The 27,965-nt window shown below is 38.7% G+C and overlaps 1 long non-coding RNA gene across 1 annotated transcript; it reads left to right on the top strand.

Moving 5' to 3' along the window:
• LOC121037077 (uncharacterized) lies at positions 1-27,632 on the top strand. Its single transcript, XR_005793600.1, has 3 exons — positions 1-265; positions 5,912-5,976; positions 27,474-27,632. It is a non-coding gene; the product is annotated as an uncharacterized LOC121037077 (long non-coding RNA).
• The last annotated feature ends 333 nt before the right edge of the window (positions 27,633-27,965 follow it).

Below are 27,965 nucleotides of genomic sequence, written 5' to 3' on the forward strand. Positions count from 1 at the left end.
TTCTCTCTGTGTTTCCAGTTAGGGTAGGCGCAAGTTACAAGGCGGAAATGGAGGAAATGGAGCACAGCGGTTTGTAGCTCTCACGTGGTTGCTTATCTGCTGACCCACCTTAATGATGTGGAGCCACCTTACAGCTGCCCCGGCAACTTCTCTACCTTTCCAAGAATCCTCTCTCAGCTTCTCCAACCCTGAAGCCAGGCGTTATGTTTAACTCCCACGTGCAGAGCACCAGCTTCTCCTACAGGAGGATGCCTATGCCAGTGTGGTAAGAGGCAGTGCGACCTGGGTGCTAGCTGTGCCGTTGGATTTTAGCGTACCTTTATTCCCCCCCACTTTACATTCATCTTTCCTTCTTCATTGGACTTCAAGCTCCAACAACAGACAGAAAGACAACGGCTTTACTGAGATTTCTTTAAAAGTTCCCAAATTATATAATATAAAATTTGTGTATTTATATGATATTTTTAAATTAAAAAAAATTTTTTTAAATGTTTATTTATTTTTGAGAGAGACAGAGACAGAATGCGAGTGGGTTAGGGGCAGAGACAGAGGGAGACACAGAATCTGAAGCAGGCTCCAGGCTCTGAGCTGAGGCGGGGCTGGAACTCACAAGCTGTGAGAGCATGACCTGAGCCGAAGTCGGTCGCTCAACGGACAGAGCCACCCAGGTGCCCCATATGGATATGTGATATTTTTAAAAGCAGAAACAAATGGAGACTAATCTTGAAAATTCCCTGAGCAGACAAAACCAGTTTATTCATACAAAGCTTAATTTAGCTTATTTGCAAGTCTAACTCAACCAGGGTCATTTCTTGTTTATGCCTCTGGAAATCATGAGGAAAACTTGAACTATTTCCCAAGGTTGATATGAAATAACCACTGACTGATTCCCTATCATTGAAGAAAATTTACTATTATAACCAATCACTGGAAAGAAAAAAACAGTCACTACTTTCTCACTATAGTAGCTGCTCTGTAACAAGGTACCCTTGAGCCTCACTCCATGTTTTGGTTTAAATGCTCCCAGTTTGCAAAGTGCCTTTTTGGTGTGTGCACAATAAACTGTTACTAATTGCACTTTACTTTAGCCATCTCTTAATTTTTGACAATATATATGTGATATTATATATGCTATATATCATAGATACTTTGTCTATGATACATAACATATAATATATATCATTTTTTGGTTTTCCTTCTGATTGGGGCCCTAATAGATACATAACCCTTGAGTCCTGGCACAGTTAATTACATCTTCATATACGGTATTCTGCAAAACACTAATTAGGAAATTTTTTTTTTTTAACGTTTATTTTTGAGACAGAGAGAGACAGAGCATGAACAGGGGAGGGTCAGAGAGAGGGAGACACAGAATTTGAAACAGGCTCCAGGCTCTGAGCTGTCAGCACAGAGCCCGATGCGGGGCTCAAACTCACGGACCACGAGATCATGACCTGAGCTGAAGTCGGCCGCTTAACCGACTGAGCCACCCAGGCGCCCCCACTAATTAGGAAATTCTAATGTAGTTGGGTCATTTTTTGGATGTGATTTTCCCAATAGTTGAGTAAAAACATGTATAGAGCAAGTTATCACATAGCATCTAATTTGCCACTTCACTGAAGGCTGTGGTAAGAAATAACAAGATTCTGTTGTAGGTTGAATTATGTTCCCCCAAAGTTATAGTCTAGTCTGAACTCCTGGTACCTGTGAATGTGACCTTGGATATAGGGCTTTGCACGTGTAATTAAGATGCAAATTAAGCTGAGGTCATAATCGATTAGGATTGACCCTAAATCCAATCACTAGTGTAGGGAGACATAGGCCAACACAGTAACAGGGAGGCTGAGATGGGAGTTATGCTGCCGCTACCATGAAACCCTAAAAATTGCCAGCAACGATAAAAAACTCAAAGAGGCAAGGAAGCATTCTTCCTGGAGCCTCTAGAGCGTGGCCCTGCTGGCACCTTGGTTTCAGATTTCTACCCTCTGGAATGGTGAGATAGTAGATTTCATACCAGTTCTTACTGTTGTTTTAAGCCACCCAGTTTGTGGTAATTTGTTAGAGCAGCCCTAGGAAACTAACACAGGTTCCAAATGAACTTTCCGGTTGCCCGTCCTGGTGGCCATAGGTCGGAACTCCCACTTTTCATAAAATCTGTTGCAGGAAATCACTAAAGGGGACCGTGGTGGCCCTTCAGACAGTCTCAGTAATCATGTTCCTGTTCATCGTGTCTTGAGTTCAACCCAGGAGGGACCATGTTGGATTGTTTCATACCACTCTCAGGCCACAAGCATCCATGTCTCTCATACAAGATCTCTGGGTTGTAGAAGTCCAGGGTTCTCATGGTGGGCAGAAGCTAGGGCAGCATCTCCAGTGCCCTGACCAGTTATCTCCAGAGGGATGCTCCCTGGGCAGGAGGTAGACTCCGGGCAATTAGTCTTCCTTGGATGGGAGGAAGCATGACAACTTAGAACTAAGTCTGTCTTGACGTAACTCCCAGGTGCTCTCAAAGGAAGGTCTTTCCTCACCCTCCCAGTCTAAACCTTAGTCCTACTGACCTTGAGATTATTCTGTGTCTTCCTCTCTGATCTGAGAGCTACTCCTTCTTTTCCCCTTCTTTCTCAGTCAGGGTCATCTAGCTAATACCTGCTAGCATAAAAACTCACTCTGTAGATGTGTGCCTGAGTTCTGACTCAAGCTGATTTTGTTTTTGCTTCAGTTTCTATAGTGGGTTACAAGTTCAAGGCAGAGGTGGGGGTGGAGGGATGGTGGAGGAAGTGAAAAGAGGCCTTTGGAGAGAACTATAATTAAGATTCAGAAGTATTATCCCATTATATGGATCAAGTTCCTTCCTTCCTTCCTTCCTTCCTTCCTTCCTTCCTTCCTTCCTTCCTTCCTTCTTTCCTTCCTTCCTTCCTTCCTTCTTTCTACTTCCCTCTCTCTATCCCTTCCTTCCTTACTATACCAATCATCTACATATTGATGACGTAATGTGAGTTACTTAGCTAACCAGTAGACCATAAGGATGTTCCATGATTCCTGGTTTCTGGAGGCTCCCAATCTATCAGGGGTGCTGATACACAGAACTCACAATGTGTCAATTACTTACTACAAAGGCCGCTCTACTTCCAGAGGTTCAGAGATGGTGGGAAGCAGAGCATGCCAAACAGAAGAAATAGCATGGGCAAAACCCCTAAGGTAGAAGAGCATGTCTTCACCAAAGTAGATTTAGGGAACTGTGTGTAGTTGAGACATCTTATAGGAATCTTGAGAGATGAGACTAGAAAGGAGGGTGAGATCCTTGAAAGGACTTGAATGGCATACCAAGGAATTTGCAACTTAGTATCTTTACCAATAGGGTGGCGTAGGAATTTCCAAAGTTCCTGAACAAGGAAATAAATGATCATTACACTCTAGAGATGCCTTTCTACAGACCCTGTATGTAACATGTACTCCAGCCGGACTGTAATGCCACACAGTTGGGGAACATGAGGCTAGTACAGTGCTTGCTGCAGACACAGTGTTGTGTATCTCCCCAGTTGTGTGTTGAGTGAATGAATGAGGCTTAGAGAAGTAATCATCTGTGGCCAAAGCCTGACGTTTGAATCATGATTCTGGGAGATTTACAAAGGATAATAGAAGACAAATCAGAGGAACTGTCAGCTTTGTTGTTGCCATCATCTTTCTCACGTTTACTCTAAATCTCTCCTGCTGTGATTGGGCCCAGAGCCCCTCATCTTTTGTGGCAATGGGAGGTAACCAAGTAGCACCTTTCCTTGGAGCATAAACATTGGTGTGCTGACGACCCACACTGAATTGTCCTCAATATCTCCGAAGAAACAATTTCTATTTGTTAAAATCAATTTTTTCACGAATCCTTTTTCCAACTATTTGATCATCTTTGCAGCTGACCTGGATTTTCTGTCCCTTCCCCTCTGTTGGCTGCCAATATCTTGCCGAGAAGGGACACAGCTTGAGCTACATGGTCTCTAAGGGAGCAAAGTCTGGCCAAATCCTTTGGGCTGATAAGGAAGGGCTAGGAAATGGTCCATATCTAATATTCAGATAATGTTTGGGTCCCAGTCAATAAACTAATGAGAAATTATGGAAGTTCTATCTTGCTGACTTAAAAGGAATTAGAATTCAATAAAATACGCAAAGCTAAAATGATAATAAACCGTGTTTTGAGGTTGTTGAGAAACCAAGGTGCATTGGCTATGAAGTGGGAGGGAAAACAATAGATGTTGAGGGCTTACTTTGTATGAGAACTTTGCATACTTTCTTTTAATTCTTTAAAGAACTAGGAAGCAGACCTCTCTTCCTGTGTAAGGAATGAGAAGATGAACATTGGAGAGTTTAATTAACTTGCCCAGGGTCTCCCAGGGACTGACCAAGCCCAGACGTAGCCCACATCTGTCCAATTAAAAGACCAAGGCTCTTTGCCCATTGTCCTGAAACTGGACACAAAATCGAAGGACCATCCCAGAGTGGCTATTTATAGAAACCACCACCACCATTTATTGAGGACCTCTTAGACATCAGGTCTTTAGACTAGATAAATCTTACATAAAGTATCGGATAAAATTTAACCTACTCTTTGTTGCAAAGCTGTTTCCCAAGAGTTATTATTCCCATTTCACAGATAACAAAACAGGTCCAGAGAATTTAAGGAACTCTTCTGTTTTTACAGTTAGTAAGGGACAGAGCTGGGAGTGGAGGCCAATGGATGCCTCTCCTTCTACTTCATCTGAGTGCCATCAGTTATGGCAGTCAGGAAAGGCTGCTCCAGGCTCAAGAGCAGGGGTACCAGAGGGTGCCGACTGTGGGGAGCAGCCCCAACTTTTATTAGAGCAAGAGCCCTGAGGCAGATGGTAGCTAGATTTCACTTTACCAATCTGACAGTTTTACTACTGGGAGCATTCATACTCAAAGATATCAAAAGCTAATGTTCCTCCCTTAGATCACTTTTCCCCCCTGGGAGGTTGGGACAGTTACTTTTATCAATTAAAGTCCTTCTGAATGGCGTAGAGAGTGGAGTGTTTCTCCAACTTCAGTGTCCCTAAGAATCGCCCTGGGTACCTGATTAAAATATGGTTCCTAGACCTGACCCCTATGGAGAATTTCTGATTCCATAGGCCTGGAGTGGACCTGAAGAAATTTGTATTTTTAACAAGTACCCTAGATGTTGTTGATGCAGGTGTGAATTTTGCCTGTTGAAACCCTTGTGTAGTGGTTGAGATTCTGAGTCTGGATCCTTGGTACCATCACTGTGAGCTCTGTGATGTGAGTGAGTCATTTAACCTCTTAGCCTCAGTTTTACTATCTATGAAGTGGGAATAATGATGATACCTACCTACCTGTCAGTCATGGGAGGATTAGATAAAGCAATGTATGTAAAACAGTTAATGTCTTTCTGGTACAAAGTAAATGTTCAACTAATGTTAGCTATTTTTATACTAATGAGAAGTTAGTCATTTACAGAAAAAAGATTGAGTCATTCTTTCCACTAGAAATTTTTTGTGTCTTTGTGCCTATGAAGATGGGGGGCTGGGGAGGAATGTACCTGTTCCTGGAAAGGTGCATAATATAGGAGTTTTTTCTTCTGTAGTACTTATTTCAAATGTTCTTTTTTATTTTTCTTTTCTTATTTCTTTTCTTATTTTTCTTTTGCCAGTATTTAAATAAATAAAATTTATTTATTGGAGTGCCAATGGATTCTTTGTAAAGGAATTCCTTGCACATTGATAATCACTAAATAGATCTCTGGTTGATGAGTCATTCATTTTCCTATGGGTCCTGTCAGGGCTCCTTGGAAAATTTCCTTTCCTCTGGCTTTTTAAGAGAAATGATAATGGAAGAAGCAAAACTCAGAAAGTTTGGAACAACTTCCTTTTTCCCTCCACACTCCCAGGTCAGAGATGCCCACACCTCAGAGAGAGCCCTCCCCTGGACTGGAGGTATAAGGACATGAGCCAGGTAGGTCTCCATTCCAGCCCTCTGATGTCAGGGCTGCAGCCAGACCCCCCAGGCACAGGATCTGTGGAAAAACACCTGTGCATCCTGGCTTCCCTGGAAATAAAGTCCAAGCTCTTCCATGTGTGTATATGACCCTTTAAATGTCCTTGTTCTGGTTCCTGTTTATCTTTATAGGTGCCTCCGCAGCCACCCCCCCCACCTCCTTGGTCCTCTTCATACTTACAGTTTGTTTATTGGAGCCTTATTTTTTCTCCACTCTGGGATTTTCTAATGCTATTTCTTTGTCTAAGCATGTTTTCTTCTGTTCTTTCTACCTTCATATTTCCTGTAGATCTTACTTGGATGTTCTTTCCTATGGGAAGTCTTCGTTAGGTATTAGTTGCCCTCCTCCATGTTTCTAAAACCTGACAATTATTGCTATTACACGTTTAGCAAAATATAACGTTATTTGCCTTTGTATTTGTCTCCTCTACTAGATCAAAAGCACCCTGACTCAGGGAGCTTACCTTTCTTACTCACTTTCTACCCACAGGACCCCATCACAGGCACAAGGTAGAGACTCATTAAATAATTACTCAGTGAATAAACATGTTGTCTTTTTTTTTTTTTTTATTTTTTATTTTTTCAACATTTATTTATTTTTTGGGACAGAGAGAGACAGAGCATGAACGGGGGAGGGGCAGAGAGAGAGGGAGACACAGAATCGGAAACAGGCTCCAGGCTCCGAGCCATCAGCCCAGAGCCCGACGCGGGGCTCGAACTCCCGGACCGCGAGATCGTGACCTGGCCGAAGTCGGACGCTTAACCGACTGCGCCACCCAGGCGCCCCAAACATGTTGTCTTTTAACACCTGCCAGAGCACTTCCAGTGATGGGAAACTTATTATCCCCTGAGGCTACTGGATCCATTTTGGAAGGATCTGCCCGTTTGAAAGCTTTTCCCGATGAATGAATAGAAATCAGTGGTCCTATAACTTTCCAGGAGAGCTGGAAAGTTTCCACAGTCTTGGAGGCTGAGATAAAATCTCGAGTCCTGTCATCATCTTACGGTCTTGGAAAGGCTCTCTAGTTAAGATTCAAGTGCAAAATGAAGATGGCATTTTTAAGGAAGGGCTACTGGATAGAGATAGAAGTGTTGTAAGAGTCAAACTGATCACTCGTCTGAGATAGAGAACACTGTTGTTTTCTTACTACACAAGCAAGAGAGGTGAAAGGAGTACCTCTGGGCAACAGGGATGGAGTGGCCTCCCAGAGACAGGTGCTCTGTGTCTGTGACAATAGACTTAGGAATTTACAAAGAAAGCTTGAATCATTCTAAGATGTCCCGATTCATGATTGAAGCTCCTTGAGTGAAGGAGATAGTGCCTTTCCTTTAAAAATGGAAGGAGTACAGAGTGCCTGAGTGGCTCCGTTGGTTAAGCATCTGACTTGATTTCAGTTCCGGTCATGATCTCACAATCTGTGAGATAGAGCCCCATGTCGGGCTCTGCACTGACAGCATGGAGGCTGGTTGGTATTCTCTCTCTCTCTTTCTCTCTGTCCCTCCCCTGCTCTCTCGCTCTCTCTCTCTTTCTCCCCCTCTTTCTCAAAATAAATAAATAAACATTAAAAAAAAAATGGCAGCAGTACACTGAGGGTGTTAGCATCTGTTCTGTTCCAGAGTGGTAGTTGTAACTTATAGTCCATTGAATTTGCTTTTTTCACCCCAACCTCCAGAGGGAGATTTAATTATCCTCGATTTAGAGGAGAGAAACAAATTTCATGAAGTAATTGACCCAAGGTGACACAGTTAATAATTACTGGGCTGAGACCCTTTTCCCAGTATTTTCCCACCACTTAATGGACTTTTGTATTTTTACAACATACAAAACATACGGTCACTTATATAAACACAGTATTTCAAAAGATAAGATTCCACCCTCACCTGCTTTTAAAAATCGCATTTTGTCTTCTAAATCGTCCTGACTTGAGAGGTCATGTACAGTGACATCTAAATGCTAAGTTACATAAAACAAAAGAATCTAAAATAGTGCCATTTTCTTCACTACTTGCTACACATTTTAACATTTTAAAACTGTGATTGAAGCACACACACGATTTCTCACCTTCAGTCAGAAGAGTATTCAAATTGCCTAAATAAGTATGTGCTTGTAATATGTCCTCAGAGACTATTTCCACATCAGGGATAAACGTATAGGTGTGATGAAACAACTAATTGAAAACTGATGGCAAGGGAGGCTCTATTATCAGAAATAGTGATCATTTTCTTCAAAATAACTGAGGTAAATAAAACCCCACTATTTGCTGTTCGTTATTCATCCTTTCTCTTCCAAGCCCTGAGACTCTGAGCCAGCCTCACTGGGCCGGTAATTTGTTAAGGGCACAAGCATGACAACTCTCCTTCCAGTCCAACCCCAACAACATCAATGGCACTTGATGAGTCTGAGGGGCACCAGAAAGCCCTGGCTGGATTGCAGCACTGAGATCTTCCTTGGAATTATGGGATCAGAGCCTATCTTTGGCATTAAGTTAATAAGTTTTAGAGGGGTGCCTGGGTGGCTGAGATGGTTAAGAATCCCATTCGATTTCAGCTCAGGTCATGATCTCATGGTTCGTGAGTTTGAGCCCTGCACAGGGCTCTGTGCTGACAGCGTGGAGCCCTCTTGGGATTGTCATTCTCTCAAAATCAATAAATAAACATTAAAAAAGAAAGTTTCTTTAAAAAAAAGATCATAATTTTTACAGAGCAAAATTTAGGTTTCAGAGAGAGAGCAAGAGTTGGGCAGAGGGACAAAGGGAGAGAGAGAATTGGACACAGGGCTCGATCCCAAGACCCTGGGATCATGACCTGAGCCGAAGCCAAGAGTTGGATGCTCAATTGACTGAGCCACCCACGTGCCCCTCCAAACTTTAGTTTTTAAAAGAGAACTCATGAAGATGGATGTTTAGAGCCCATCCTGGGTACACTGTCACATTGGCAGTTCTTTTATTTTGCAGTGTCTTTCCAACTTCCTGAGCCCCTTCTTCTCTGGTAACCTGCCCAACTTCCTGTATCACCAAATGCAGCAGGCCGTTCATTTCCCCCACCTTCTCTACCTGGACTTGATTTTATCTGAATCTTTTTTTTTTTTTTTCCCCTCCTGCCTCAGCCCATTCATTCAGGGCCTTTCCAGATGATTGGGCTAATTTCCGATAAATTCATTCAGAAAAGTTAATGGCTTAATGTGTCAGACATTTACGAGGACTTGCATTTCAGGGGATTAATCCTAATCGTGGGAGGAATCTTGAGAATTTCAAAAGGACAAAAAAAATGTTGATATTATATACCAGACTGTACAACAGAAATATAACTTAAGCCATAAATATAACCTGCACATGTAATTCAAAAATTTCTAGCAGTTTCTCGAGAAAGGAAAGAGGAACAAGTGAAGTTAACTTTAAGAATCATATATTTAAGGGGTGCCTGGGTGGCGCAGTCGGTTAAGCGTCCGACTTCAGCCAGGTCACGATCTTGCAGTCTGTGAGTTCGAGCCCCGCGTCAGGCTCTGGGCTGATGGCTCAGAGTCTGGAGCCTGTTTCCAATTCTGTGTCTCCCTCTCTCTCTGCCCCTCCCCCGTTCATGCTCTGTGTCTCTGTGTCCCAAAAATAAATAAACGTTGAAAAAAAAAATTAAAAAAAAAAGAATCATATATTTAACCCAATATATTCAAAATATTATCCTCAAAAATATAATCTGTATGAAATTTATTAATTATTATTATTACTTTATTTTTGTTCTAAGGTTTTGAGATCTGATTTGTATTTTACACTCACATCTCAGTTTGGACTAGCCACCTTTCAAGTGCTCAACAGCCACATGTGGCTTGTGGCTACCATACAGGACAGCATGATTACATTCAGATAAATTAAGAGCACATTTTCTATGTGTCTGTGTGGAGATGAGGCATGGGAGGGAAGTGGTGTGTGTGTGTGTGTGTGTGTGTGTGTGTGTGAGAGAGAGAGAGAGAGAGAGAGAGAGAGAGAGAGAGAGAGACTTTATTGAGAATGTAATGAGGTGATGGGACTGGAAACAACAAAAGAGAGAGAAGTGTGTGTGTGCTTAATTTCCAATTGAATTTAAGAGGCAGTGTGGTATAATGGGAAGAGTGTGTGTAATTTAGATTACAATTGAAACTCTGCTGTGTGTTATTGGATACATTACATAAGCTCTGTGAACCCCAGATTAACTTGTTTGCAAAAGAGATAGAGTAATAACCACTTTAGAGGATTGCTGAATTGAGAATTTAACAATAAATATACAGAAAAGCCTGAGTGGAGAACTCTCAATGAATGCAAATCTGCCTGTCCAATCCCCCACCCCTCCCGCCCTCACCCCCACTAAGGCTCGGAAACCTTTACATTTTTCCTTCTCTTTTCCACACCACCTACCCAACCAACTCCTCCTCAAACGCTAGTTAAATTCTCAACTTCTCTATGAAACTTTAAAGAAAAATACTTCTGCAGTTCTTACTAAACATCCTAAAGAAAAATTGGCAAGATTGTTGAGATTTGATATCAAGACATAGTTCAGCCCCATATTTACCAGATTAATTCGATTTCTATGGCTAACATTTTGTTATCTGTGAAATCCTTTTATCCTCTTTATCTAAATTCTATTTTCCATATTGCCAGGCTCATATTCCAACTTGTGTCTGAAACATTGTTAGATTGCTTGAGTCTGCAATCACCTTGCTCTTGCTACAATCATATCACATCTTCCCCAGTTTCTATCAAGCTGGATTCTATGAATGAAATTTGGTTCCTATGGCTAATTAATAGGTTTTCTTGAAAAAAAAAAAAAAAAAGGTCTATGACAGAAAAAAAGTAAGCTGATGAAATTCTGAGTTAAAGAAGTTGAATTATTTTATTTTCCAGTGCTTCACAGGGAAATGTATATTGTGAAACTACAAAGGGGGAGGGGGACAATTATTTGCAGCATTTCCCAAATTTATCAATCAGGGTAAAAAGTTCCTATTTTTTCTTTTAACTACTTCATAAACTAGCATTTCAAAGAACTCATTTTAGGATACACTAATATATATTATGAACCATGGCAATTTAATATGTGCATCCTTAACATCTCAAATACACTTTACTATCATTTGTTTATGCCTAAACTTCCCAATAGCAGCATCGTGATGCACATTGGGACTTAAAGCTTAGAAAGATTTCATGAGTTAGTTTCTTTCTTTCTTTCTTTCTTTCTTTCTTTCTTTCTTTCTTTCTTTCTTTCTTTTTCTTTTTCTTTTCTTTTCTTTTCTTTCTTAATCCTTTAATTTGATATTAACAACAATATTCTGAGCCACAAATATTTGAGAAGACCAATATTCAACCAGTATTGATTGAGGAATATGTAACAGGCCCTGAACTAGCTTCTCAAATACAGAGGTAACCAAGAGAGACTTCATAGCGGCAGACAGACATTTAACGAAACTTTCACAAAATCCTTAGGTATTTTGAAGAAGAGTAGTAATTGCTAATACTTATGCAACCCTAAGTCCAAGCCATTTTCTAAACACTTAAATAATTCTCAAAATGACCTAGAGACAAGGTCCTATTATCTCCATTCTGCAGATAGAAATTGAGACACAGAGACACAGTGACTTGCCCAAGGTCATACAGAGCCAAGATTAAAACTGAGGCAGTCTGGCTGTAGAGCTTGACCTATGTTGTATTACCTCCATCTATAGAAGTAAGGGAGTATAGCAAGATCGTGTGGCTGGAGACCTTGCCTAGTGTGCATTTTCATGGAAAGAGCTAATGTTTAAACTGCATATTCCAGGGGCTCCTGGGTGGCTCAGTTGGGTGAGCGTCCGAGTTTGGTTCAGGTTATGATCTCCTGGTTTGCGAGTTCGGGCTTCACATCAGGCTCTGTGCTGACAGCTCAGAGCCTGGAGTCTGCTTCAGATTCTGTGTCTCCCTCTCTGCCTGTCCCTCCCCTACTTGCACTCTCTCTCTCTCTCTCTCTCAAAAATAAACAAACATTAAAAAAAATAAACTGAATATTCAATAGTGAGTAGGATTTGGCCAGCAACAGGGTGGGAAAAAGCATTTTAAGCAAGGTGAAAAGCATGTGTGAAGGTGTTGAGTAAGGAACAAGTTTGGCACTTACAAGAAACTATATAAAGGCCAAAGTGACTTGACTCTAGTGACCTAGGATGGAGAGCAGTTCATGCTTGTCAACCTTGTTGTGTAGTAAAAATATAATCTTTAGGAGATGGGTAGTGCTGATGGTACTCAATGCCATAGAATTGTACACTTAAAAATAGTTAAAATGGTAAATTTCATGTTATGTGACTTTTACCACAATCAAAAAACAACTGAACGAATGAGAAAATAGAGGAAGGAAATATGATAAAATTGCAATTAGTAAGGCTAGATGATGGATATATGGGAATGTATCATAGTATTTTCCCAACCTTGAAGTATATTTGAGTTTTTTTTATGATACAGTTAAAATAAATGTAATAAGTATTCTTTTCAACCTAAAAACAATGAATAGTGATTGAAAGACTTTAAGGAGAGCTATGCGGTTTTTAAGATGCTATGTGGAGAATAAAAAGGATAGTTCAGATGGTTAGGTAGAGGAATATTATTTTGTCTATTCAATAACCACGAGCAAAAGTGGATGCATTTAAAAATATTTAGGGCGGAGAATCATCAGACTTGGTGATTGGATATTGTGACATTTCTGGCATGAGCTACGGCATAAGAGGAACAAAATCAGGAGGGTATAATGTCTTGGAAGTCAAAGAGAAAGGTAGTCAATGTTTGAATGCCGAGAAGATCGCAAGCGAAATGATCATTGAAATTAGGAACACAGGGGCACCTGGGTGGTTCAGTCGGCTGAGCGTCATGATCTCACTATTCTGTGCTGCTGTCAGCACAGAGCCTGCTTCAGGTCCTCTGTCCCCCTCTCTCTCTGACCCTCCTCCGTTTTCTCTCTCTCTCTCTCTCTCTCTCTCTCTCTCTCTCAAACATAAATAAACATTAAAAAAAAGAAATTAGGAATATAGGAATTATTGTAACTTTTACCTAGAGGGCTTTTGGTGGAGGGAATAGGAGTCATTTAGTTGTAGGTTACTGTTATAGACTAAATTCTTATGTTCTCCCCCAAATACCTATGTTGAAATCCTAACCCCAACGCGATGGCATCAGAAGGTGGGGCCTTTTGGAAGACATAAGGTTTAGATGAGGCCATGAAAGTGCAGATGGATTTGTTGATATGAGGTTGGAAAGTTAAGGGAATTTCTATCCAGTGGCTTCATCTTTCCTGTGAAAATATAATTAGAATCATAGGAAAACTTTTACTGATGGTTTATTGACAGCCGATACTGTGTAAAACATTTACATGTACTGACTCACTTACTACTTACAATAACCTTATGAGGGAGGAACTATTACTATCTCTGTTTTACTACTACAAACCTGAGGCCCAGAACTGTTAGGACATATATGCCTAAAGTTACATTAATTTTTAACATTTATTTATTTATTTATTTATTTGCTCAAGTATAATTAACATATAAAATTAAGCTATTGAGACTACCCTAAGATGAAAAGCTTTTTGCACAGCAAAGGAAACCATCAGCAAAACAAGAAGACAGCCTACTGAATGGGAGAAGGTATTTGCAAATGATGCATCAGATAAGGAGTTAATATCTAAAGTTGCATTTAGATAAATTGCTGGAAGCTGAATAAAAGCCTGGACAGTTCGCTTTTAGACAGCTGGCCGAACAACAAGCCATGTTTGTTAAGGCCATCCAGAGATGGTGAAGGGGATACGGGAGGGGTTGGTCATCTGAGGAGTGTGAAGGGCAAAAAGAATCTGCAGAAACTGATTGGAATAATGTGAGAAGATCATAAGGGATGTTGAGAGCTACGTTGAGACTGGGAATTACAAATTGAAAGTGCCGTCAATCAACCTGGTGATGTGATTTGTTCCAGAACATTTCAGCTATTTGAATGCAGGTACTGGGAAGACAGACAGTCGGGTTTACCTAAGGTTAGGACTTAACTGGGTGTGGCAGAGTGACAAAAAGACAATGGAGAGTGAGGGTGGCTGCAATATTCTATAAGGAAAGAGGCTTTTGGGAATACATCCCTCTCATTCAAAAGTCTTTCTACTATGGTAGTATTTTCCCTCTCACTGGTCTTTTCTGGCAAAGACTTTGGTGAATAGATCATAGCCTTGCAATTCAGTTAATTCAACACACTGTTACAGCAACTTCAGTATCTGTTAGCCTCTCTGATGTGTGCTAGGTATTTTAAACTAGGACTTTGCTGTTTATATACTATTAATGCCGTTGGTGCCAGAGATTTTGTCTAAAAGCAGTGCATAAGATACTTAAATGCCTTTGCTCTAGCCTACCCATTTATTCCATTTTGGTCACAAGGGCACATCATTGATTACTTTCAGATTTCTTTTACGTCACTTATGTCACTCCATACTAAAAAATAATGTTATACTCACGTGAATAGACCCTAAATTTACACCTTAAATTTTATTGTATAATTTAAGAAGTTAAGATTCACATCTGAGAAAAAAAAATCAAGAGTCCAATTAAAAAAAAATTCTGTATACATCATAATGACCCATTTCAACAAACCTTTCATAATTAAGACTTGGGTTATTGGAGAGCGCTGAATAATCTTCATGGTTGGTTGGACATAAGCTGGTCATCAATACACTGTGAAAAACTTACTTTTAGGATGATTCTGATGCCCTGAAATAGTGGAATGGATTCTGAATCACAAAAATCTGGCATAGATTAAGCAATAATGAGATGGATCATTAGAAGTGATTTTATTTTGAACCTATCAATGCAATTTGTAGGCATTCAAAGTCAATAGAATGCAATAGAATTCGTTGTTAGAGATACAGAATCTTGTGCCCCATTCCAAAGTGACTGAATCAGAATCTGCATTTTGATAAGAACTTCAGGGAATTTGTATGCACACCGCAATTTGAGAAAGCACTGGTCTAGGTCAGCATTGTAGTAATTAAGTATTGTGATGGCTTGCGATGCTAACTCACATAAAACACCCATTGGTTTTTATGGTTTTGGTCTAAAGATGAGCTCATCACCTGTAAGCCCTGATGTTTTTTAGGTAAAAGGCTAGTTTGAGAGGAAAACAGGGAGGAAGATGTGGGCTTTATTTTATTCTAGACTTCATATGACTGGTCTGCAAAAGCATCCATTCACAATTCTGATATCCATTTTCTCCAGTCTTTCTCCCCTCTGGCTCTCCTCTTTCCTTTTACAATTGCTCATGCCCCTCAGTTTAAAAACCCATGATTTGCAAAAACACTAGTTTCTAGACTCTCAGTAGCCAAATATTTGTTGATAGAAAAGAGTTAACCTAAAGGACATATAAAGATGGCAGGATTCTTATGGTTCAGGAAAAGTTTGAAAATCATCACATGGGGCTTTAACTATTGGAATGGTTGACAGGTTTTTGTTGTTGTTGTTTTTTTTTTTTTTTCCCATGACATGGCAGAATGTTGACTCACAGGAATTAATGTGATTAACCTTCAGCCAAGGCATGTTTGAGGCAAAGAGGTGAATCAGACTCATTAGTTTTTGGTTCTGGAGCAATGAAGGATCATGGCATTTGCCCTGTCCGTGTCCTTCTGAACAGAGATCACCCCAATTCTGTCATTACTGCTTCTGAGCCTTTTTCTTCATTTTTCCCCCCAAAGGCATAAAATGCCAAGCTGAGTAATCAAAAGACAGTGGCTATTCAGTGTATGACGATGACTTCCAAGCTAAGGTTTTCATTTTGTCAGATATTTTCATCGAGAGCATTTTGTTTTTCCCTCTCCATGCTGTCTTCTTGAAAGAGAGATAATAAATGAGAGGTCAGAGCATCAGGGCAGTCAATGGAAGACCTCCAAACAGGCAAAGGCAGTTTCTCTCTCTTTCTGCATGATTTCTCTCTCATCTTTAGGATTTAAGCAGATGCTTTTAGATAGACAATGCCCTATGGAACAAAAGTGAGAATGCTCTATTGCTCAGTTATTCTAGGTATCAAAGCCCATTGTCAGGATTTTGAATTAACGTTAGATGTTTAAGAGAATGAATTAAAGCTCCATGCGGTTGTGAATATAAAACTGACACAATGGTTACATCACTGAACTGGCAAGGGCAAATTGTCCACTCTAATGATGATAATATTTCTTGACGATTATTACAGGCATTATCTCATTTAATCCTCCAAGTAACCCATATGAAAGTGGTATTATAATTCCCTTTATTCAGATGAGGAAATTGAGACAAAGAGGTATTATACAACTTGCTCAGGATCACGTAGCTGGTCGGTGGCATACTTCCTGTCCTTTACCCCACCTTCTCCCTCCCTGACAGCTAATCTACAGGTTACAAGGGACTGTGAAGGTATTTATCCATGATTTCTTGATCCTCTCCACTAACACCTTCTCATATACCTTGTAAAGCCCTTTGGTACACTAAGAAAAGTTTCAAAGTGTTGCTTCTCTTCATGTCCAAATACATTTGGGAATATATTAGCAATTATGAGCAGGAGTCATTTCTCTTTCTGACGGCCGCAGACAAGATACTGATTTAGAACACATTATTATCCCTTCAGCTCATAAAGTGAATTTAAATAAACATTGCCTGTGAAGAGGGTCCTAAAAGGAGACTTTTATTTTCCCTTAATATTCAAAATACCACCAAAGTGAGAAAAGCAAACAAACAAGAACTCCTTTGGCAATGCCCTTGCTTCAGTTTCCTAGGGATTTCACTCCGTAGTTTGCATCAACTCTCTCCACCTATGGAAAGAAAATGACTACATCAGTAAGCTGTTGTTTGTTATGTGGGCTCCATCAGTCGTCTTATTTATTTGTCATGCTCCCTTTTTCCTTCTTGGAGGTCTTGCCCCAACAATTACTCTCTTTGTATCCTGTATCTTTAGTATTCTTCTGTTGACATTTAACCCTGATATTAATATTTAAACATACCAGATCTCTCCCTTCTTAAGCAGTAATGGGTAATAATAATAAGTCAACCATGTATTGTTTTAGCTATGGCTCTGTTCTCTTGCTCTTTGCAGTCAAGCTTTTCAAAAGAATTGTTAAAAAGTTGTATTTCTTCTCTTCATTTGCCAACCCACTCTGAACTCTCCCCACTGCTTTACCAAACCAGCGTTTCCCAAGTCACTGGTGACTTTCTCATCTCCCAACTTATCTGGAAAAAAAGTTGATTATCGATCTACTTGAAGTCAAAGCAGCATTTGGTGTGGTTGACCAGAGGGTTGAACTTTTTGCTCTTTATGCCTGACCCCTCTGTCTAATCACTAAATTGTATTAATTTTACCTCTTAAGTATCTAATACACAACTTCTCTTCATTTCCATTGCCTTCAGCCTACTCCAGGGTTTCTCAACCTCAACACCAATGTCATCTTGGACCAGATCATTCTTTGTTGTGTTAGATCATCTTGTGCATTGTAGGGTGTTTAACAGCATCCCTGTCCTCTACCAGCTAGATGCCAATAGCAACTCTTCCTCCTTCCCCCTAGGTCCTGATGATAAGAAATGTCTCCATGCATTATAAAATGTTCACTGGGAAGCAATAATGCTTCCAGTTGAGAACCATGACTTTAGTCCCAGTTAATATCATTTCCCTCCTTATTTAATGCAACAGCCCGAAATGGTGAAAGATGCAAATCTGATTATGTTATCATAACTTCTTAAAAAACTTTATTTTGCTTTTCCATGACTTTAGAATAAAATTCAGGGTTCTTTTTTTTTTTTTTTAATTTTTTTTTTTCAACGTTTATTTATTTTTGGGACAGAGAGAGACAGAGCATGAACGGGGGAGGGGCAGAGAGAGAGGGAGACACAGAATCGGAAACAGGCTCCAGGCTCTGAGCCATCAGCCCAGAGCCCGACACGGGGCTCGAACTCACAGACCGCGAGATCGTGACCTGGCTGAAGTCGGACGCTTAACCGACTGTGCCACCCAGGCGCCCCAGAAATTCAGGGTTCTTAAAAGCATTCTCAAGTGCTTTTTTAACAGCTTTATTGAGGCATAATTTATATACAAAAGACTGCACATATGTAATATATACAATTTGATGAGTATGACAGGCATACCTGTGAAACCATTACCATAATCAAGATAATAAACCTATCAGCTCCAAAAGTTCCTTATGCCTCCCCCCTTTTTCTTCTTTTGTGATAAGAACACTTAACATGAGATTTACTAAATTTTTTTAAGAGTACGCAATATAGGCACTATGTTGTACAGTAGATCTCTAGAACTTCTTCACCTTGCATGACTGGAACTTTACATCCATTGAACAACAGCTCCCCTGCTAGCCTCTGACAACCACCATTCTAGTCTCTGCTTTTGTTAGTTTGACTATCTTAGGTACCTTATATATGTGGAGTTATCCAGTGGTTATCCTTCAGCAACTGGTATTTTACTTAGCATAATGTCCTTCACGTTTATCCATGTAGTCATATATGATGGGATTTATTCCTTTTTTTTAAGGTTGAATAATATCACATTTTCTTTATCTATTCATCTGTTGATGGACATTTAGGTTGTTTCCGTATTTTGGCTATTGTGAATAATGCTGCAATGAACATAACATCCACATTAGTGGATCATATGGTAGATCTACTTTTAATTTCTCCAGGAAACTCCATACTGTTTTACATCTTGGCTGCACCATTTTCATTCTCATTGATAGTGTACAAGGATTCCCATTTTTCCACAACCTGTTTACTTTTTTTTTTTTGGTCTTGTTTTTTTTTTTTGAGAATAACCTGGTATGAGGTGATATCTCATTGTAGTTCCGATTTTCATTTTCCTCATGATTAGAGATGTTTAGCAGCTTTCCATGTATCTGTTGGCCATTTGTGTCCTTGGAGAAATGTCTGTTCAAGCCCTTTGCCCATTTTTAAGTTGAGTCACATGTTTCCTATGGTTGTTGGTTTTTTTAGTTTTTGCTATTGAGTTGTAGGAGTTCCTTATATACTTTGAATATTAACTCCTTGCAAATATTTTCTCCCATTCCATAGACTGCATTCTCATTCTGGTGATTGTTTTCTTTGCTGTGCAGAAGAGTTTTAGTTTGATAGAGTCTCACCTGTTTATTTTTGCTTTTGTTGCTTGTTCTTTTGGTGTCATATCTAAGAAATCATTGCAAACATTCCTGTCAAGAAGATTTTATTGGGGCACCTGGGTGGCTCAGTCAGTTAGGCATCCAACTTCAGCTCAGGTCATGATCTCATGGTCCGTGAGTTTGAGCGCTGTGTCGGGCTCTGTGCTGATAGCTTAGAGCCCAAAGCCTGATTTGGATTCTGTGTCTCCCTCTCTCTCTGCCACTCCCCTGCTCATGTTCTGTCTCTCTCTTTCTCAAAAATAAATAAACATAAAAAAAAAAAGATTTTCTCATATGTTTCCTTCTAGAAGTTTTATATTTTCAGGTCTTACCTTTAAGTTTTTAATGTATATTGAATTGATTTTTTGTATAGTATGAGTCCAATTTAAATTCTTTTTTATGTGGGTATCCAGTTTTCTCAACACCCATTATTGAAGAGACCATCCTCTCTGCATTTTATATTCTTGGCACTTTTGTTGAAGATCAATTGAGTGTATACATGTGAATCTATTTCTGGGCTCTCTATTCTGTTCCATTGTTTATATGTCTGTCTTTATGTTAATACCACTTTGTTTTAATTAGCTAAAGAGATACAAAGATTTAATGCTATGCCCATCAAAATACAAAGGCATTTTTTAACATAAAAATTTTATAATCCTAAAATTCATTGGAATTACAAAAGACCTCAAATAGCCCAAACAATCTTGAGAAAGAAAAACAAAGCTAGAGGCATTAAATTTTCTGACTTTAAAATATATAATAAATCTACCCTAATTATAAAAGCATTCCTAAATTTTAACCTTTACTTACCTCTTCAATTTTTGGGGGCTGTATTGGATTTCTTCATACTGGCATTTCCCAGAATACCAATTATCTGTTCTGAGGCTTCACAGAGCTTTTCTTTTGCTTGGAATGTTTTCACTTTTCCCTCTCCATTCACCTAGTCAATTGTCCATAATCCTTTAGGTCTCTTTTGACATGCTACTTCCTCAAAGAGGCCCTGTTTAAACAGTGTCAGTATCCCTCTCTACCCGACTAATGACTGGTAGACTAATGCTGCATAATGACTCATGCTACCCAAACTACATGCTTTCATATCAGATTGTATTTCCCCTCTCACAATATGTTTTTTGGTGGAATTATCTATTCAGTGTTTCATTTTCCTGTCAAACCATACAATCTCTGAAGATAGTTTCCATGTCTATCTCATACTCTGTTGTTTAATTAGAACTTTCTACAATGCTGGGCACATAGTACAAACTCAATATATATTTGTTGATTGAATGCTTTGGAGACTCTATTGGAAGAAAGCCGTGGTATCTCACAGACTATCTACATAGGAAATACAGAAAGTCTCGCTCACTACCAGAAGTAGAAACTATAAAGTCAAGAACCCAGGTCACATCTTTCATTTGCGGTGGCCAAATTGTCTTCTGTCTGCTTTTACACACTTGCTTTATGTGTTTTTTCTCTGCCCTTTACTCTCTCGTCTTACCTGTGTCAAATAAGCCCTAAGTCCACAAGACCTCCATACTGATTGGTCCAGTACCAAGTAATAAGTGCTTACTAAATCCTATGTTTTCTGTAGTGAGAAAGAAACATTAGTGGATAAATTGGTGGCCCTGTATTCTGAAATTAGTGAAGAAGAAGAACAGTGAGATGTATGCCCTTATTTCTACGACTCCTCCTTAGGTTTTTTTCAGAAGCATTTGAAGGACCTGGGACACTCAGATGAAATATCCAAGGTCGTTTTTGTCTTAAGGTCCCTTTGAGGATCACTCCCATCAGCAACATCTTCCTAATAAGAATGTCCTTGAATATCACAGCAATGAAGAGATGAAAATAATTCACGTAGAAAGTGGGAGACAGAGGACTTAGAAAATTTTCCTATCCTAAGCACTTCACAGACTGTCTTTCCCAGAGCATCGGAGTTTGGTTCCAAAAAAAATAGAGCAACAACTCTCATAGTCCCTGAATGCTGACAGAACCACCATTGAATGTGGAAGCCAGCCAACATGAACTCTTTCCCTTGATAAATGGACACCATAGGAAATGATCATCAGTGGAAGAGCTAAGTTGATTTGTTTGATGGCCCTCCATAGACAAAGTTTTATTCGTTTTTTAAACAGAACTAGAAATAGTTTCTTAATTATTATTTTTTTTAAATTTCACTTTAAAGGTTTGCTCCCAGGCATAGGAAAATTGTATGTCATTGAAGAGCATGTATGGTGGAGCAGATGCATTTATGCCAAGACACATTCGAAGAGGAAAAGTGGGCAAATTATGCAGGGGCATATGGGCTTTGGTGACACACTCAGCCAATTGTCCCTACATCTCAAGAGCGAGACACAGCTTATATTTTGGAACAACTGAAGTCAGACTTCTATTTTGTGGATGTAGATGAACACTCAAATGTGATACATCAGGCAGCAGAGGCTGCCACTTGGAGCAATCCTGATTTATTTTAGGAAAGCTAAGCCAAGGGAAACCCATAATTTTCTAAGGAAGAGATTTTGCAATCATCTTTAAACTTTCAGATGCTAATTCCTATCTTATTTCTATAACCACCCGCTCTAGAGCATGTTTAATGAAAATAAGAGATGATGGCTGTCATATCTTAAGTGAGCTAAATTTTATCTATGCTGAAAATCACTGTGAAATAATCTCTAATTATAAAGCTGGGAAACAGAACATTTCAGCACATGTGCGTTGAAGTAGGCCCCCAGTTCTTACCACTAGAGCTATCTTGAAAATCTCACATCTGCTAAAAGGGGAAAAGATTGAGCTTCTTCATCAGTATTTTAAATAATCTAAATATTTTGCAATCACCATGAAGTTTGGCCTAAAGACCCATTTTTCTGTGTTGGTGATTAAAAACATTTTATTTTACATGAAAAATGTCTCTGATTAGTATAATATCAAATGAAGAAATTATGTAGCATACCATACATAATTTTACAAATGCTAAATGGATGCTATGTGCCAGGTGTAGTGCTAAATGCCTCAAATGTTATCTGCCTTATGTTTGTTTTCCTGCCAAGATAATGAAACTCTACATGGGATAACCTCAACCAAGAAATTTCCAAAAGATTCAGAAATCTACTTCCAACCTTTAGACAACAACATAACAGTAAAAGGATTGAGAAAAGAACAGAAAAAAAAAAAAGTTTTTATCTGCTATATAGCTACTTTAAAAAATTTAAAGGGTTAGGTTTTTTTATGGATTGGGAAACGTGGTAGTGTTCATTATTTATCCTTGTACTTAAATAACAAGTCATATTATTCTAACTCAAATCATTAATCTATGTATGCTATATACTGCTGGATGCTGAGCTACCCAAGGGAAGTTTCCACACAGAGCTCAACTCATAAACTCACTCCTTCAACTTTTCTGCCCTTTCAACTCAGTAACCCACTTTCAAAATTGCAATTATGAGGCAATACATAGCAAAAATAAAAGGATCCCCGACAATGTCACAAATAATTGTGCCATGTAACACCTGATGGTCTTTTTTTTTTTTTTTTTCAGTGAAAAAAAATGATTTCTACAGAAGTTAAGAGCTATCTTGAAGCTGAATGGACAAATGTTCATCTATACCATATGGGTAATTCTTTCTAGACTGGTCATGGAATGACCAGCTTTGTGCTGGAATGTGTGTTAAACTTAACATAGTATGCTGATTTCAAAACAACTGTCAGATTTTTCTTTTGTTTAGAGATATACTTCATGGAAATGTTGCCGTTAGCTTGAAATTCTCACTCAGGTCTCTTAAAAAAGCCTTCCCATAAACTTAAAAAATCCTAACCCACCTCAGGTGTCACTAAATAAAAATAACATTTGTCACAATTACCTATGTGGGGGGGGGGGGTGAATTAACCAAATTGACTCTTATGAGGTTCTGTTAAGTCTTTTTGAATTGTTATAACAGGCATTAGTGGAATATTGATTAGTAACTAAAAGCCAAAATCGACTTAGTTGATCAAGGACCGACCAAAAAATAACCACCAACAACAAAAAACAACAAAAAAGAAACCACCCTGGGAAACGTTGATCTTATTATTTTGCTTTTTTAGGGATATCCTTAAGTCTGGGTCAAATCAATCCATCATCAACAACTCAACTGAATACTTGGTATTCTACCTTGGAACAAGGAAACCCGATCCATCGATTACTCTAATATTATCTGAGATACACTAAATTACTCTCATTTTAAAATCTGTTAAACAGAGAATGTCAAAATCTTTTATGCTAAGAAGGAATATTCTTAGCTGAAATTTCATGACTGAAATTTGATGAACTTTGTGCATTTCTTGGTGAAATGTTGCCTCTCAGTATATTTCAATGTCTTCTGGCTTAAAGAGTCAACTCTATGCTGCAACTTTTGAACCAGGATGTCTGTTTTATATTAAAATGATATGTTTACTATTCTGCACCAGCACTGCAAGGCATGGGAAGGAAATGCACACACTATTCTAATGCAGGCTGCCTTTAAGAAGCCACCTTAACTGACAATCATATTCCAGTGTATATTTTCATGAAGTCGCTTGGTCAGAAATGTGTTTCATCGTTTACCTACCATTTTAACTTGTCTTTTCAGTATGAACCCTAGGTCACTGAACTGTGAACAACATTTAATTATAGGCTCAATTCTTCATTGAAAATGACAGGATCTTATATATATATATTTGTCAAGTTGACTATTATGTGAAAATGAAGATTGAATATAAATCTGGAAGCTCTACAATAATTACCTAATAAAAAATGCCCAGCCTTTTCACTTAGAATAGTAAGTCCTTAAAAATCCCAAGATGTGATTCTATGGTATTTTCCAATGTCAATCAATCAATAATTTCTTAAGTGCCCACTGTATGCTTATGTTTTTTTGTATAACAAATTTCAATATTTTCATCTAAGATGAGGAGACAAAAGCCCAGAGAACCATTTGTCATAATCACATTTTTTAAATAAGAAAAATAAGGCTATGTCTTCAATCTTCAACTCCCAACTAAACTAATTTAATTTGTATTTATATTGATCTGAGGGTTTTGTTCTAGCTCCTTGACGCTCGAAGCTGGTCTGCAGCCCAGATATACACCTGTCATCTAGAGTTTGTTGGAAATACTTGTAAACCACCTATCTGATGAGAAGTTAATGTACAAAATATATAATGAGCTTATATAACTCAATAGCAAAAACCCAAAACAATCTGACTGAAAAATGGGAAGAGGGCCTGAATAGACATTTTTCCAAAGGAGACATGAAAATCACCAACGGGTACATGAAAAGGTGCTTGACATCACTAATCATGAGGGAAGTGCAAATCAAAATGAGACATCCCCTCCTACCTGTTTGGATATCTATTATCAAAAAGACAAGAGATAACAAGAACTGGGGGAGAATGTGGAGAATAGGGAGCCCTTGTGCACTATTGATGAGAGTGTAAATTGCTATAGCTACTATGGAAATTAGTATGGAGGTTCCTCAAAAATGTAAAAAGAGGCCCACCACATGATCTAGCAATCGCACATCTGACAATATACCTGAAGGAAAGGAAATCACTATCTTGAAGAGATGTCTGCAACCCCATAGTCACTGCAGCGTCACTCACAATAGCCAAGACACGGAAATGACCTACGTGTCTATCAATGGGTGAATGGATAAAGAAGTTGTGTTATATGCATATATGAAATAAGTCAGACAGAGAAGGACAAGTACTGTGTGATCTCGCTTTCATGTAGAACCTAAAAATGTCAAATTCATAGAAGGGGAGAGAGAGCGGAACACTGATTGCTGGGGCTGGGGGGTGGGGGTAATGGGGAGATGTTGATCAAAGGGCACAGACTTCCAATTAGAAGATGAATAAGTTCTAGGAATCTAATGTACTGCATGGTGACAACAGTTAAAAATGCTATTATATACTCAAAAAGTATTGTTAACTAACTTGGATTTAAATTTAAAAAAAAGAAAACAGAAAAAAATAAGAAAAAAATCATTTGAATAAACTGTGGATGAAAACTTTCCATATTTGATGAAAGTTATAGAAGCACAGATCTAAGAATCTCAAAAACCCCAAGCAGAAGAAACAAAGAAAACCACATCAAAGCACATCATAATCAAATTGCTCAAAACTAATGACAAGACAAATACCATCTGATTTCACTCAGGTGTGGAATTTAAGAAACGAAACAAATGAGCAAAGGGGAAGAAAAGAGAGGGGGGTACAAACTAAGAAACAGACTTTTAACTAAAGGGAACAAACTGATGGTTATCAGAGGGGAAGTGGGTGGGGGGATGGGTGAAATCAGTGATGTGGGTTAAGGAGGGCACTTGTGATGAGCACCGGTTGTTGCATGGACGTGCTGAATCACTATATTATACACCTGAAACTAATATTACACTGTATATTAACCAAAAAAAAAGAAGTGTTAAGAGAGTAAATCAATTATTTATTTATTTATTTATTTATTTATTTATTTAATTTATTTAAATTCAATTTAGTTAACATATATGTAGTATCAGTTTCAGGACTACAACTTACTGATTCATCACTTACATGTAACACCCAGTGTTCATCCCAACAAATACCCTTCTTGATGGCCATCACCCATCTAGCCCATCCCCCCTGCCGCCTCCCCTCCAGCAACCCTCAGTTTGTTCTCTGTATTTAAGAGTCTTTTATGGGTTGCCTCCCTTGAAAAGAGTAAATCTTATTTTTTTAATGTCTATTTATTTTTTGAGAGAGAGAAAAAGAGAGCACATGTGGAGAAGGGGCAGAGAGAGAGGGGGACCGAGGATTTGAAGCAGGCTCCACACTGACAGCAGGGAGCCCGATGCAGGAGTTCGAACTCCTGAACTGCGAGATCATGACCTGAGCTGAAGCTGGAAGCTTAACTGACTGAGCTACCCAGGTGCCCTGGGTGTTCTAACCACCACACACATGCACACACATACACACAATTACACACAAAGGTAATTATGTGAAGTGATGAAGATGTTAACTAACCCTGTTGTGGTAATCATTCCACAGTATATACGTGTATCATATTACACTGTTCACCTTAAAGTTACACAATGTTATATATGAATTATAGCTCAAAAAAGCCAGAAAAAAAAAGAGATACCATATCTCAGGCCCCACCCTGACCTGTTGAATCCTAATCTGCATTTTATATGATTACCAGGTGATTGATAAATTTGAGAGTGACTGATACACATTGTACCAGGAAATTAGAAGTTTTATAATATAATTTTAATATTGGAGGAAAGGGCTATTAAGATATAACTAATAACGTGATTAAACTATTCAGTGGCTGAAGAATGAATTATTCATTGTTATTAATTATTGGTTTATAAATAGATTGAGGTTTTTGCTTTGTTTGCTGATGAGCACTATTTACATGACAATGGAATAACTCCTTAAGGATTAAGAAATTAAGACATTTTTATATAATACTAAATAATTAGTTCGGATGACTTGCTGTCTGAATTAAATATTTATTTTGGAGGGATGTATGTGAGCTTAAATGTTATGTCTCAATGCTTTCGTGTACAGGCATGGTGGATGCCATTATTTCAATTCTATAGGTGAAGAAAATAAGCCAAAGAATTTAAGCAATCACATAGCAGGTTGGACACATTCTACCAGCTTAACATCCGCAGTGGAAAAAGGAACACTTGCCTGTCTTATCGGCTGGGGCAGAAAATCCTGGAGAGTACTTTCTCTGCCCCATTTTGAGTCACTTTGGCCAGAGGAATAGGATAAACGCTTGGACAGGGCTGGGTCATGTGACCACTCCTGTGGCCAAGAGGAGAGGAATAAAGAAATAATAGGATTCAGGGCGTACAAAGTGGGAGGAAGAGGTTGCCCCTGGAAAGAGAGCTTCTGGTTGTAGAAGGCTAAACAAAAATCAGTATAGATGGTAAGTGTGTGAACTGCACCATGATCATACACTGAGGCGTTTTGATTTCTTTTCAATTACCCTTTACTGAAGCATTGAAAGAGTAGTTTTCATTTGGTTGTGGTGATGAGATGCATCCATATTGAAATCTCCTGGAAGAATATGTAAGCACACGCTCACCAGCATAAAGCCCTAGACTGATATAGTAAGAATCTTGGATGAGAGTGGGTGGGACAATATACGTGTAGGATCCCAGGTTTCAAGAGGTGTCTATTTGCACTTAGGTATTTTAATTTATTCAAAATGTTTTCCGAATTGCATTTTAATTGCACAGTGGTAAGTGATTAGGTAGTGTAAGGCTTCTTGGTTTTAAAAATGTTGTCTTTTTATTTCAAAGAAAATGAGTATGTGTCATATTTCTTCTTTAGGTAACCGCGCCTGTGGAAAGTCCACCGGTTCATTTTGAGAATTCGTGTTAGTATTCATGCAGCAGCTGGGGCCTTACCTGGGAAGAGATAAATAGCCCCCAAGCATTTGCCTTGTAAAACCTTGCCAACAACCCATCATTAAAACTTAAAGTAAATGTTTGCCACGTTTCTTTAATGCTCCCAGTATGTGTGATGATCAACATCAATGATTAAAATGAGAATTATCAATCTTGAGGTTATTAATTACTAATGTCTTTTAGCCCCATTAATAGGAATAAGTTTGAGAAAAATATCAATCAATGCTATCTTTCTTAAGTAATCTTTTCACTGCATGCATCTGAAGGTTAGGCTGTCGAAAGTCTTCAAGCCCTTACCAAAGTCCTCAACCTCTCAATAAACATGTATTAATGCATTCTTTATCTCTTCCTTGAGTGTCCCTCAATTCTAAGGTATTTTTCACTTTTGGATCTTTATTGTAAAGTGTTTTATTTA

This window comes from Herpailurus yagouaroundi, unplaced genomic scaffold, assembly GCF_014898765.1.
Source record: "Herpailurus yagouaroundi ecotype Mexico unplaced genomic scaffold, PumYag 28, whole genome shotgun sequence".
Classification (NCBI taxonomy): Eukaryota; Metazoa; Chordata; class Mammalia; order Carnivora; family Felidae; genus Herpailurus; species Herpailurus yagouaroundi.